The sequence below is a fragment of the Rhinoderma darwinii genome, chromosome 1 (assembly GCF_050947455.1).
Source record: "Rhinoderma darwinii isolate aRhiDar2 chromosome 1, aRhiDar2.hap1, whole genome shotgun sequence".
In the NCBI taxonomy this organism is placed as follows: Eukaryota; Metazoa; Chordata; class Amphibia; order Anura; family Rhinodermatidae; genus Rhinoderma; species Rhinoderma darwinii.
The window spans coordinates 198,959,361-198,974,140 of NC_134687.1; the positions used below are offsets into that span (position 1 = coordinate 198,959,361).

The following is a 14,780-nucleotide window of genomic DNA, read 5'->3' on the forward strand; positions in this document are numbered from 1 at the left end:
CCTGTCACTCCGTTATAATGAAGATCACAGTTCAGCCTCTCTATTTATAATCTCTAAGCTTATTTAGGGTATGTGCACACGGTAGCAGGCTTTTACGTCTGAAAAGACAGACTGTTTTCAGGAGAAAACAGCTGACTCGTTTCAGACGTAAATGCTTCTCCTCGCATTTTGCGAGGCCTCTCTGACAGCCGTAAATTTTGAGCTGTGCTTCATTGAGTTCAATGAAGAACGGCTCAAATTACGTCTGAAAGAAGTGTCCTGCACTTCTTTTGACGAGGCTGTATTTTTACGCGTCGTCGTTTGACAGCTGTCAAACGACGACGCGTAAATGACAGGTTGTCTGCACAGTACGTCGGCAAACCCATTCAAATGAATGGGCAGATGTTTGCCGACGTATTGTAGCCCTATTTTCAGATGTAAAACGAGGCATAATACGCCTCGTTTACGTCTGAAAATAGGTCGTGTGAACCCAGCCTTAGAAGAATATTGAAGGAAGGATTTCACAGTGTCCTTCCAGTAGACAGATTTGGTACTGTCTCGGATGCTGTGCTGAAGCATTAGCGAATTGATAGCATAGCACAGAGGAAGAAAAAGCAGGGTGAATTCTAAAATTCAAGATGGCGTCTGATCAAAAGAAATAAAGAGGCTGAACTTTAGGGAAGTGAGTACAATATACATAAAAGAAGTCCAGAGTTTAATAGACAATGACCGGGGGGTGCTATGGTAAAAAGTTATGTTTCTGCTAGAGGTCTTCTGAAGGGACGCCTGTCCCCTCGCTCGCATCCTATTTTCAATTTTCATCTCTCCTGTTACTGTGTCCTATGTATATATATATATATATATATATATATATATACATATATATATATATATATATATATATATATATATACACACACTACCGTTCAAAAATTCGGGGTCACCCGTACAATTTTGTGTTTTCCATGAAAACTCACACTTATATTTATCAAATGAGTTGCAAAATGACTAGAAAATATAGTCAAGACATTGACAAGGTTAGAAATAATGATTTTTATTTGAAATAATAATTTTCTCCTTCAAACTTTGCTTTCGTCAAAGAATGCTCCATTTGCAGCAATTACAGCATTGCAGACCTTTGGCATTCTAGCTGTTAATTTGCTGAGGTAATCAGGAGAAATTTCACCCCATGCTTCCAGAAGCCCCTACCACAAGTTGGTTTGGCTTGAGGGGCATTTCTTGCATACCATACGGTCAAGCTGCTCCCACAACAGCTCTATGGGGTTGAGATCTGGTGACTGCGCTGGCCACTCCATTACAGATAGAATACCAGATGCCGGCTTCTTCCCTAAATAGTTCTTGCATAATTTGGAGGTGTGCTTTGGGTCATTGTCCTGTTGTAGGATGAAATTGGCTCCAATCAAGCGCTGTCCACAGGGTATGGCATGGCGTTGCAAAATGGAGTGATAGCCTTCCTTATTTAAAATCCCTTTTACCTTGTACAAATCTCCCACTTTACCAGCACCAAAGCAACCCCAGACCATTACATTACCTCCACCATGCTTGACAGATGGCATCAGGCACTCTTCCAGCATCTTTTCAGTTGTTCTGCGTCTCACAAATGTTCTTCTGTGTGATCCAAACACCTCAAACTTCGATTCGTCTGTCCATAACACTTTTTTCCAATCTTCCTCTGTCCAATGTCTGTGTGCTTTTGCCATATTAATCTTTTCCTTTTATTAGCCAGTCTCAGATATGGCTTTTTCTTTGTCACTCTGCCCTGAAGGCCAGCATCCTGGAGTCGCCTCTTCACTGTAGACATTGACACTGGCGTTTTGCTGGTACTATTTAATGAAGCTGCCAATTGAGGAACTGTGAGGCATCTATTTCTCAAACTAGAGACTCTAATGTACTTGTCTTGTTGCTCAGTTGTGCAGCGGGGCCTCCCACTTCTCTTTCTACTCTGGTTAGAGCCTGTGTGTGCTGTCCTCTGAAGGGAGTAGTACACACTGTTATAGGAAATCTTCAGTTTCTTGGCAATTTCTTGCATGGAATAGCCTTCATTTTTAAGAACAAGAATAGACTGTCGAGTTTCACATGAAAGCTCTCTTTTTCTAGCCATTTTGAGAGTTTAATCGAACCCACAAATTTAATGCTCCAGATTCTCAACTAGCTCAAAGGAAGGTCAGTTTTATAGCTCCTTTAAACAGCAAAACTGTTTACAGCGGTGCTAACATAATTGCACATATGTTTTCAAGTGTTTTTAAATCATCCATTATCCTTCTAACACAGTTAGCAAACACAATGTACCATTAGAACACTGGAGTGATGGTTGCTGGAAATGGGCCTCTATACACCTATGTAGATATTGCATTAAAAACCAGACGTTTGCCGCTAGAATAGTCATTTACCACATTAACAATGTATAGAGTGTATTTCTGATTAATTTAATGTTATCTTCATTGAAAAAAACTGTGCTTTTCTTTAAAAAATAAGGAGATTTCTAAGTGACCCTAAACTTTTGAACGGTAGTATACAGTGAAGGAAATAAGTATTTGATCCCTTGCTGATTTTGTAAGTTTGCCCACTGTCAAAGACATGAAAAGTCCATAATTTTTAGGGTAGGTTAATTTTACCAGTGAGAGATAGATTATATAAAAAAAAAAAAAGAAAATCACATTGTCAAATTTATATATATTTATTTGCATTGTGCACAGAGAAATAAGTATTTGATCCCTTTGGCAAACAAGACTTAATACTTGGTGGCAAAACCCTTGTTGGCAAGTACAGCAGTCAGACGTTTTTTTGTAGTTGATGATGAGGATTGCACACATGTTAGATGGAATTTTGGCCCACTCCTCTTTGCAGATCATCTGTAAATCATTAAGATTTCGAGGCTGTCGCTCGGCAACTCGGATCTTCAGCTCCCTCCATAAGTTTTCGATGGGATTAAGGTCTGGAGACTGGCTAGGCCACTCCATGACCTTAATGTGCTTCTTTTTGAGCCACTCCTTTGTTGCCTTGGCTGTATGTTTTGGGTCATTGTCGTGCTGGAAGACCCAGTCACGAGCCATTTTTAATGTCCTGGTGGAGGGAAGGAGGTTGTCACTCAGGATTTGACGGTACATGGCTCCATCCATTCTCCCATTGATGCGGTGAAGTAGTCCTGTGCCCTTAGCAGAGAAACAGTGTTCTTTGGGTCATAGACAGCATTTCTCTTCCTCCAAAAACGGCGAGTTGAGTTAATGCCAAAGAGCTCAATTTTAGTCTCATCTGACCACAGCACCTTCTCCCAATCACTCTCAGAATCATCCAGATGTTCATTTGCAAACTTCAGATGGGCCTGTACATGTGCCTTCTTGAGCAGGGGGACCTTGCGGGCACTGCAGGATTTGAATGAATTACAGCGTAATGTGTTACCAATGGTTTTCTTGGTGACTGTGGTCCCAGCTGCCTTGAGATCATTAACAAGTTCCCCCCGTGTAGTTTTCGGCTGAGCTCTCACCTTCCTCAGGATCAAGGATACCCCACGAGGTGAGATTTTGCATGGAGCCCCAGATCGATGTCGATTGACAGTCATTTTGTATGTCTTCCATTTTCTTACTATTGCACCAACAGTTGTCTCCTTCTCACCCAGCGTCTTACTTATGGTTTTGTAGCCCATTCCAGCCTTGTGCAGGTCTATGATCTTGTCCCTGACATCCTTAGAAAGCTCTTTGGTCTTGCCCATGTTGTAGAGGTTAGAGTCAGACTGTAAATAAATATATATAATTTTGACTATGTGATTTTCTTCTTTTTTTTTTTATATAATCTATCTCTCACTGGTAAAAGTAACCTAGCCTAAAAATTCTAGACTGTTCATGACTTTGACAGTGGGCAAACTTACAAAATCAGCAAGGGATCAAATACTTATTTCCTCCACTGTATGTATATATATATATATATATATATATATATATATATAATGTTTCTGTCAATTGTTTCTGGCAATGTGGTAATAAGAAGAGCAAAAGCGAAAAGTAAATAAAGATAAGCAATTGCATTTTAGGCCGGCTTGGTAGTATCTATATTGTGACTCATTGACAGAAGTATCTTTGGTCATAGAGAGACAGAAATGTGGTCTATCCTTGAGGTAAATATTGAACATGAATACAAGATTTTATATTAAACTAACTATGATTTCTTAAAAGCTGAAAAGTAACATTTCTTAAATTCTACTTTCCTTCTCTCAACTTACCCTTTGAACATCATTCCAGTAGTTCCACTGAAAGTTATGTCCATCTTCATTCATATACTGTAAAACTAAGAATGTAATCTGCTGTCTACTAGCTGTCACACTACAGTGCACAAACATTGTATAGAAGTAGTGAGTGTGTCCATTATGTATGCATCTATAGGGCCCATAAATGGCTAAGCATCTGAATGCATCCAATGTGGTTGAGCCTCTGAAATCACATTATGTATGACTAGTATGAGGGACTGATAGTGGCCATCTAGGGAAAGTATGGTTGAAGGGTGAGAAAGTAGATAAGTTGGCTCTATGGGAGAAGGCTCTTTACTCTCCAAAAAAGAGAACCAGAGGAAATTTTCATTGTGAAATGAGGGAGCTGTTTTGCATTATGTCCAATGCCACAGCCCACAATGCAACACAATGTGGACATTCAGTTGCTTAAAGAGTATCTGTCATATATTTATGATGCCCTGTCTGTGGGCAGCATAAACAAGTAACAGACCCGCTGATTTTAGCGGACTGTCACTTATTAGTTAAGGTGCCGTAATTTCTGAGAATTTAGTAGTTAAACTTGCAGCGTGCGGCAAGTGGTGCAAGTATACTCATATATATTTATGCTGCCCACGCCCTCCGGCCACTCAGTAATAGGGAGAAACGTGTCAATCAGCGGCTGGACGGCGAGGGGAGGTGGTGCAGCATGAATATATGAACATACAGTACTTGGACTCCAAAATGCAGCGCTACCAACCGTCATTCAGCGGGACAGTCCCGGATTTCGGGTGGTGAGCTGCTGTCCCGGGTGGCCGGTGGTATGTCCCACCCTCCCGGTGTCAACTGTATCTGCGTCCTCAGGACGCAGATAAAGTTGAACCAAATGCTGAAGCAGGAAACCGTCAGCTCCCTGCTTCAGCATTAGTACAGAAGACTCTCCAGGCACAGCGATACTCTAAGCACTGAGCCCGGGGAAGCCCTTGACGTCACTGTCCAAATATGCACAGTGACATCAGTGGCTTCTCCATAGCGGAATCGCCTGCCAGAGCGTTGCTGACGGTATGGCCGGGGATTCCGCACCTAGGGGGAATCCCTGACGTCAATGTCCATATATGGAAAGTGACGTTAATGGCTCCTCCTGTAGCGGAATCCCCGGCCAGAGCATTGCCGATGCCATGGCCGGTGATTCCGCTCCTAGAGGGAATCCCTGATGTCACTTTCCATATATGTGCAACTATCTACATTGGCACTGTGGCACTACCTACCGGGACACTGTGGCACTATCTACAGTACATGGGCACTGTGTATGGCACTATTTACATGGGCACTGTTGCACTATGTGGGCACTGGCACTAGGGGCAGCTAAGGGGGCATTATACTGTATAGGGGCAGTTATGGGGCATTATACTGTGTGGTGGCAGCTAGAGGGGCATTACACTGTATGGGAGCAGCTATAGGGGCATTATACTGCAGGGACATTGTACTGTATGGGGCAGCTGTGGGGGCATTATAGCATATGGTGGCAGCTGTGGGGGCATTATAGTGTATAGTGGTATCTATGGGGCATTATAGTGTATAGTGGTAGCTATGGGGGCATTATACTGTATGAGCGAATCTATAGGGGCATTATACTGTATTGAGCAGCTGTGGGGGCATTATACTGTGTAATGCCCCATAGCTGCCCCCATCCAGTATTATGCCCCCACAACTGCCCCATCTAGTATAATGCCCATATAGGATTCCCCCATACAGTATAAAACCCCATAGCTCCCCCATACAGTATATGAGCAGCTATGGGGGCATTGTACTGTATGGGGGCATCTATGGGGGCATTATACTGTATGGGGGCATCAGTGTGGGCATTATACTGTATGGGTGCATCTATGTGGACATTATACTGTATGGGGGCAGCTATGGGAGTATGATACTGTTTGGGAGGCACTATGGGAGCATGATACTGTGTGGGCTGAAGCGGCTGCGTATTAGGCGGGATTAGAGGCATGGCTTAAAAGGGAAAAAATTTGCGCGGAGCGGTTGTTCCTCTATGCGATACTTGAAAGTTGGGAGGTATGCGCAAATATAGCTACTAAATACTCAGAAACTACGGCACATTACCCAATAAGTGACAGACCACTGAAATCAGTGTGTCTGTCACTTCTTTTTGCTGCCCACAGATATTTGTTCATTTCTGGATTCCTTCAAAATTTCTTAATCCTATTGTACCCTGTCTTTTATTACCTAAACTATGCAAATATTTTTACATTGACAAATTACAGTGCTTATACCCATTATTGAATATGACATTTCTCTGTTAGATCACGTAAAACATAAAAAAAATTATATTAATATCATTGAAAATATATGCTCCTGTGTCTCAATACTGATGTTACATATTTGTTATAGCGCCCTCTGCTGTTCTGTTGATTCCCCTTTTAGAATGTCCACCTAATGTGTCCAGTGCTGGTGAGAAGAAGCTTCTTGTAGTGCCCTAATTCTTATTGGCCAGCTTGTACAACAGCAGGAATCGCTCTGCTGCCTGTGAACAAGAGGATCCGAACAATGGAACTGACCTACTGGGCATGTATTATCTCCGCCACTAGACACATTAGGTGGACATTCTGAGAGGAAATGGAAAGAATATCTAAACACAGGGGAATTTTTTTTATTCCAATTGAAAGATTGCTATGTTTTGTGTGATCTAACAGACGAAATGTAATATTTAATTGTAGGGCAACCCCTTTAAGTAAATTATTTTTGGGCTGCTAAAGGTTACCAACAACAGAGGAGGACTGAAAGTTGTGTAAACGGGTAAGTGGACAAAAGTGGCCTACTGTTCTTTAGTACTGACTACTGTATGTATTCACCACAATAAGGGATTATGTTTCTACTCTTCACAATAATGACAAAATCTTCATCATAAAGTGGTAAGTACACTATAACAATGCAGATGGTGGCCTAAAATATTGATGTCGTCCTTCTTCACTAAAAAGAGGAAAACTTTCTATGCCTTGTTTTCATAACTGAGGACCACACGTAATGGTTCAAAATTGGTTGGTAACTTACGTTCTTTTTAATGTTGTACCTGCCAGAGAGGCAGGCCTCAATGCTATAGAGTCAAAAAGGTGGGACCAGCTCAGTGCCAACTAATACATTAAAGGGGTTTTCACACAATTGACATTTACCCCCTATCCACACGATGGGGGATAAATTACTGATTTCTAGGACCCCCAGCGATCACTAGCCCTGCAGTGAGGAGAATCATGAATGGAGTGGCAGTTGAGCATGCGCTGCGATTGTGCAGTGAGGAGGAACAGGGGGCTTGGGACCCGCATTATAGTGATTGGTGGTGGTCCCAGTGGTATGGCCCCCAGCGATCAAACATTTTTTACCTATCCTGTAGATAGATTATAAATGTCAATTGTGGGAAAATTACTTTAGACTAACCCAGAGTTTTCCCTAACTCATCCACTTTTCTTCCTTCTGTTTGTCTGTTCTCTGCAGTGTCTGTTTGTCCCCCTCATCCCATTTCCACGAAAATATTGTTTTTGTGGGTAACCTCATTCTTTTTTGTCCCTTTTGTTTCTCTATTTTACATTGAATGTGATGCAGATGATTATGTACATTATTTTTACTCTCTTTCCTGGATTACCTAAATTGGGCATTTCATTTTTTACTCTGTTTTGCAAATTGGTGCGGGGTCCGGATGTCGGACCCCCACAGATCATATACTGATGACCTATCCGGTGAATAGGTTATCAGTTGTCCGGTAGTGGACAACCCCATTAAGTGCCACCTAACAATCAAATGCCATATACAGTACTGCTGTTCTCTTCTATGGTAGAGGACCTGGGTGCAACTGCAACCTTTGCACCGCCTACAGCTTTTGCCCTACTGTATACTCTATATACTGTATACAAACTGAGCCACGTTTAACCTTCATGGATATATGTACAAGAAAATATATTTTTCCATTAATCCTTTATATTTCTTTGACTGCTCCTTCTCTTTCAGATTGTAGATTAAGTTACCCAGGACCTTTAAAAATTGGAATGGGAATGAAATAATAATAAAAAAAGCTGTAGTTACACTATCATATAAGATATTAATGTGCTATAACAAGTATGTAAGGTATGAAGGAGGGGGTGGATTCAACCCTAAAGCAATAAGAAAGCTGAATAGCTCAGAGGTAATTCATTTTGGAAGACGTTTACGCAACACATTCAAGTATTCACCAGTAAGTAATCAGAGTCAGATCGCTTAAAGATCCTTATTAAAGGTACTAATTTAATCGGTTCAGGACCAGGCTATTTTGAGCCTTCAGGACAAAGACACCATTTAGCCATTTTTAGCACGCGTTAGTTAAACAGCTATAGGTTCTTTTTTGTTGTTGGACTAGCGATAGGATTTTTGCTATTTTAGAATTTTCAGGCTTATAGTTTGAAAATAATAGTGAAAAAATATGCTTTTTTATATCTCAACTATTTTTTTTGTGGCAATATTATAGTTTTACCCTAAAATAGATCTTTAATTTGTGATCGTCATTGTCTACCATAAATTTTGATATAGTACATGTCTATTTTATAGTAATTGGGTCAGGGCTAGCTTTACGACAATGATTGTTTTTTTGGGTCGGTAGTTTATGTGTATTTATTTTTACATTTATTATTACTTCATTCTACTATTATTTTTTTATTATTATGGTCTGCCCCTCAAAGGTCAGAAAAGACCTGTGGGGGACTTTATTTATTTATTTTCTTCTGCACCATGCTTTTCCACTGTAACTGGGGCTGCACAGCAGCCCCAGTTACAGGGGAATTCAGCCGTATTAGGGTATGTTCACACAGCTTATTTTCGGCCTGTAAACGGCCGAAGAATCGGAAGCAGAATGCCTCCAAACATCTGCCCATTGATTTCAATGGGAAAAACGGCATTCTGTTCCGATGGGGCATTTTTTAGGCGGCCGTTTTGAAAATGTAGATTATCTACATTACCCTCAGTAGATAATGACACACACAGCCCCCTGTAGATAATGCCACATAACCCCCCTGTAGATAGTGCCCGGGTGTCACACAAAAAAATAAAGAAACCTTATACTCACCTAGCCCCGTTCCCACGAAGAATGAAGCTCCACAACCTCCTCAATCCTGCAGCACATGAGGCGCCAAGATGGGATCCTTGCGTAGGCCGTCGCGATCCAGTGACATTATCGCATCGGCCTGATGGTCATTTTACCTACAGGGGGCTGTGTGCGGCACTATCCACAGAGGGTAATGTGCACTATCTAAAAAGGGGGTGTGTGGCACTATCTACAGAGGGCACTGGGCACTATCTACAGGGGGCTGTGTGTGGAATTATCTACAGAGGGCACTGTGGCATTATCTACACCAAGCAGTGTATGGCAATATCTACAGGGAGTAGTGTGTGGCACTATCAACTGGGGGCAGTGTGCGACACAATCTACAAGGGGCACTGAGTGTGGTACTATCTACGCTGGTTTTTATGTTACTAGTAGTGGTCAGCACATATCGCCTAGCCCTAGTGATAAAGTGAGACATCACCTGCCTGTATACAACCAGATAACCAGAGAGAGATAGTGGCCGGCATAGTAGTTGTCATCAAACTAGTGCAGACATTTTTGTTTGTTTATTTGTATACAGAAATTGTGGGAAGACAGCCATGCCCAGCTAGCCACACCCATCAGATAAACCACACACCCATAATACACACCCACCAGATAGGCCATGTCCTAAGTGTCCCTGGAAAAAAATTCAAATGTTGGCAACTATGGATATCCGCCCCCTGCTCTGACATTCACTAGGCTACCGGCCATGCTAGGCCTGCAGCCTATAAGACGCTGGGACAGAATATGACGCGATGACGTCACTGGATCATGTCGGCCTATGCAAAGATCCCGTCTTGGCGCCTCATAGGCTGCAGGATTGAGGAGGCAGTGGAGCTTCGTTCTTCATGGGAACGGGGCTAGGTGAGTATAAGGTTTCTTTATTTGTTTGGGTGGCACCCGGCCACTATGTACAGGGGGAGTGTAGTACTATCTTCAGAGGGACTGTGTAGCAGTATCTATGAGGGTTGTGGCACTATCTACAAAGGGAGAAGTGTGGCACTATCTTTAAAAGGGGGAGGTGGAGAGCACTATCTACAGGGGTTGTGTGGCACTACCTACAGGGGGATTTGTCACTATCTAAAAGGGGGTGTGGCACTATCTACAGGGGGCTGTGTAGCACTATCTACAGGGGGCTGTGTGGAACTATCTACAGGGGGCTGTGTGGCACTATCTACAGGGGGCTGTATGGCAATATCTAAAGGGGGCTGTGTAGCACTACCTACAGGGGGCTGTGTGACACTACCTACAGGGGGCTGTGTAGCATTGTATACAAGGGGCTGTGTGTGGTACTATCTTCATAGGGTACTGTGGCACTGTCTAAAAAGCGTGTGTGGCACTATCTACAGGGGGGCTGTGTGGCACTATCTACAGAGGGCACTGGGCACTATCTACAGGGGGGCTATGTGGCATTATCTACAGGGGGCTGTGTGTGTCATTATCTACTGAGGGTACTTAGCAGTATCTACATGAAGCAGTGTGTGGCACTATCTACTGGGGGCAGTGTGGGGCACCATCTACAAGGGGCACTAAGTGTGGTACTATCTATGCTGGTTTTTATGCTACCAGTAGTGGTCAGCACATATCACCTAGCCCTAGTGATAAAGTGACATCACGCCTGTATACAACAAGATAACCAATTATGGATGGGTAAAGTATATACTGCTCATCTCACCTATATTTGGTTGTGATAGGCTATCAGGGGTCTGGGTTCCATAAGCAGGAAGGTGGCTCACACCAAATTTTTTACCCAGGGGCCTCCACCAACCTTAATCCAGCCCTGAGTGTGAGTGGAATAAAATGTTTCCACCTAGGATACCATAGATCGCGATGTTGAATGTTTCAAGACCATAAATGCAGAATAACTGGAGACAGGAAAGTTTTATATAAAGTGCAGAACCAGTAAAATCAATCTGGGTAGGAATTTCATAATTAGCAGAGTATATAGAATATGTAAAAGGTAGAACATGTCTGCTGTAAACAATTGGAATTTACGTATTACTGCTGCTAGACGGTTTACATCAGGAATTCAGGCGTGACAGCCTCACGTCACAGCAAACTGGCGGAGATCTGGAGTTTCTCTCTTTTATTTGTTTGGGGGCTGTGTGTGGCTATCTACAAGGGGGGGACTGTGTGCGGCTATCTACCAGGGGGGGGTGGCAGTATCTACAAGGGGGAGTGGCAGTATCTACAGGGGGCTGTGTGGCACTATCTACAAGTGGGGGACTGCATGGCACTATCTACAAGGGGGGCTGTGGGGCAGTATCTTCAAGGGGGTGGCAGCATCTACAACTGGGGTGAGTGGCACTATCTACATCTGGGCTGTGTGGCACTATCTACAGGGGGGGTGTGGCACTATCCACAAGAGGAGGCTGTTCATTATGTCACCATAGTCTCATTAGTTATACAATCTGTTTTACTCCGGCCCTGACCTCTTTAATTTATTTTCTTTTTATTTATTGTTATGTTAACTACCTTACATAACTATATTGCTTGTAAAATGTACAAATGGTTTTATGCTCGAGTTATATAAAAAAATGTGAAAAAATTATTTCACCTCATTGATTGGTAGAGAAAGCAAACATGGCGAGGGGGAAGGAGATGTCGGGAAAGAAGTTGGGTAGGGGGGGCACCAAACTGAAACTTTGCCCCGGGTGCAGGAGAACCTAGCTATGACTCTGTAGAATATAATGCCAGACACCTAAAATATTTTTTAAAACCAAACATTCATTCAAAAGCTCCATTTTACATAAGAAGTGTTGTTTAGATCCAATGTAATACCTCATATCCTGAACAATTAGAGATCCTTCCGCCATTTGAAGACCGCAGTTATCACATTTTTTTTTTAAGTATATTGATGTGGTTTGCTTTGGGTATGACTTTACATAGTTAAGATAACTTATAAAATATGAGTTCTACCTAGGTGCATTCCCACATGAATCAGTTACAGAATAAATTAATATCTTGTGTCTGTGTTTTAAGGTCATGATTACTCACATTCCCCCAGGTTTTATGTTTAAATACCATAGATGTCACCTACAGTTTCTTAAAGATAAAATAAGCAGACAGAGCTAAACCTATTCACAGCATATAAATGGTATTCACTGCATCATATCACCAGGGATATATTTTGTTACCATTAAACCGTGGTTCGTTCATTTGCCATCTTGGCATAGTCAAATTATGACAATAATATGTCTTTATCTCTAGTGCATGCGCACTTTACATTGACACCATAAATGTAGTGAGGTAGATCAAAATTTCTGCTCTGCCTGTCCGAATAATAAAGTATTTTTTCTGTTGTTTATATTTTTATATGTTTTTATAAATTATTCAGTTAATTCAAAAAAGATTTTTCCAAGAAATCCCCAAAAATGTGGCTATAGTAGCCTCACATCTCTATGCTTGCTATTCCACTCCGTTTGTTAGCTCCTTACACCTAAATAGAAGGTTCAGGAGATCAGGGGATATAGCACATGTGCAATCAGATGGCACTATCTGTGTGTCTACCTACTACCAGCCCTACGCGTTTCTTTATTAGATTATATCTCTGCCATAAATCATCAGTGGCTTGCAGAGTCAGAGTATAATAACCTCTAGCATTCTAGAAGTGTACAATTTATTAAGCACAGAATCGTGTGTAGCGTGAATATTTATGCCAGCCGCTGTCAGCGGCAAAAAACTCCATTTTTTAAAGTTGGAGTCCCCACCCCTTCCCTGGCTGGGCGAATAGCCATACCAGAGACTCCTCCTTAAAGGGATTTTCCCATGAGGGACATTTATGACATATCCACAGTATATGTTATAAATGTTATATAGATGCGGGTCCCACCTCTGGGACCCGCAACCTATCTCCAGAACGGGGCCCCCTAATCCCCATTCTAGCTTTTCATGCTCCCTCTGCCTCCCGGCCACTTCCTGATTACATGGTCGGGAGTTACGGAAACAGCATAACTCGCTGAGCTATACTGTTTCCGTAACTCCCATAGTAGTGAATGGCAGTTATGGAAGCAGCGTAGCATGCGAGCTACGCTGTTTCCGTAACTACTATTCAATTCTATGGTAGTTAGGTGCGGGTCCGAGAGGCGGGACCCACATCTATCTGACATTTATGACATATCATGTGGATATCAAAGAAGTATTCGGCACACAAGTTAGAAGTTTTAAAAATTCTTGAAATTTATTAATCATTAGTAGTTGATGCCAGAGGCTTAGTACGTGCGACGTTTCGTGAAGACCTATACTACCGTTCAAAAGTTTAGGGTCACCCAGACAATTTTGTGTTTTCCATGAAAACTCACACTTATGTTTATCAAATGAGTTGAAAAATGACTAGAAAATATAGTCAAGACATTGACAAGGTTAGAAATAATGATTTTTATTTGAAAGAATAATTTTCTCCTTCAAACTTTGCTTTCGTCAAAGAATGCTCCATTTGCAGCAATTACAGCATTGCAGACCTTTGGCATTCTAGCTGTTAATTTGCTAAGGTAATCGGGAGAAATTTCACCCCATGCTTCCAAGAAGCCCCTCCCACAAGTTGGATTGGCTTGATGGGCACTTCTTGCGTACCATACGGTCAAGCTGCTCCCACAACAGCTCTATGGGGTTGAGATCTGGTGACTGTGCTGGCCACTCCATTACAGATAGAATACCAGCTGCCTGCTTCTTCCCTAAATAGTTCTTGCATAATTTGGAGGCGTGCTTTGGGTCATTGTCCTGTTGTAGGATGAAATTGGCTCCAATCAAGCGCTGTCCACAGGGTATGGCATGGCGTTGCAAAATGGAGTGATAGCTTTCCTTATTCAAAATCCCTTTTACCTTGTACAAATCTCCCACTTTACCAGCAACAAAGCAACCCCAGACCATCACATTTCCTCCACCATGCTTGACAGATGGTGTCAGGCACTCTTCCAGCATCTTTTCAGTTGTTCTGCGTCTCACAAATGTTCTTCTGTGTGATCCAAACACCTCAAACTTCGATTCGTCTGTCCATAACACTTTTTTCCAATCTTCCTCTGTCCAATGTCTGTGTGCTTTTGCCCATATTAATCTTTTCCTTTTATTAGCCAGTCTCAGATATGGCTTTTTGCCACTCTGCCCTGAAGGCCAGCATCCCGGAGTCGCCTCTTCACTGCAGACGTTGACACTGGCGTTTTGCGGGTACTATTTAATGAAGCTGCCAGTTGAGGATCTGTGAGGCGTCTATTTCTCAAACTAGGGACTCTAATGTACTTGTCTTGTTGCTCAGTTGTGCAGCGGGGCCTCCCACTTCTCTTTCTACTCTGGTTAGAGCCCGTTTGTGCTGTCCTCTGAAGGGAGTAGTACACACTGTTGTAGGAAATCTTCAGTTTCTTGGCAATTTCTCGCATGGAATAGCCTTCATTTCTAAGAACAAGAATAGACTGTCGAGTTTCACATGAAAGCTCTCTTTTTCTAGCCATTTTGAGAGTTTAATCG

At 42.3% G+C, this 14,780-nt stretch overlaps 1 protein-coding gene across 1 annotated transcript in view; it reads right to left on the reverse strand.

The window, feature by feature from the left end:
* The window catches only part of MTHFD2L (methylenetetrahydrofolate dehydrogenase (NADP+ dependent) 2 like), a 101,363-nt gene that overhangs the window by 38,131 nt on the left and 48,452 nt on the right, over window positions 1–14,780 (reverse strand). The window lies entirely within an intron of this gene.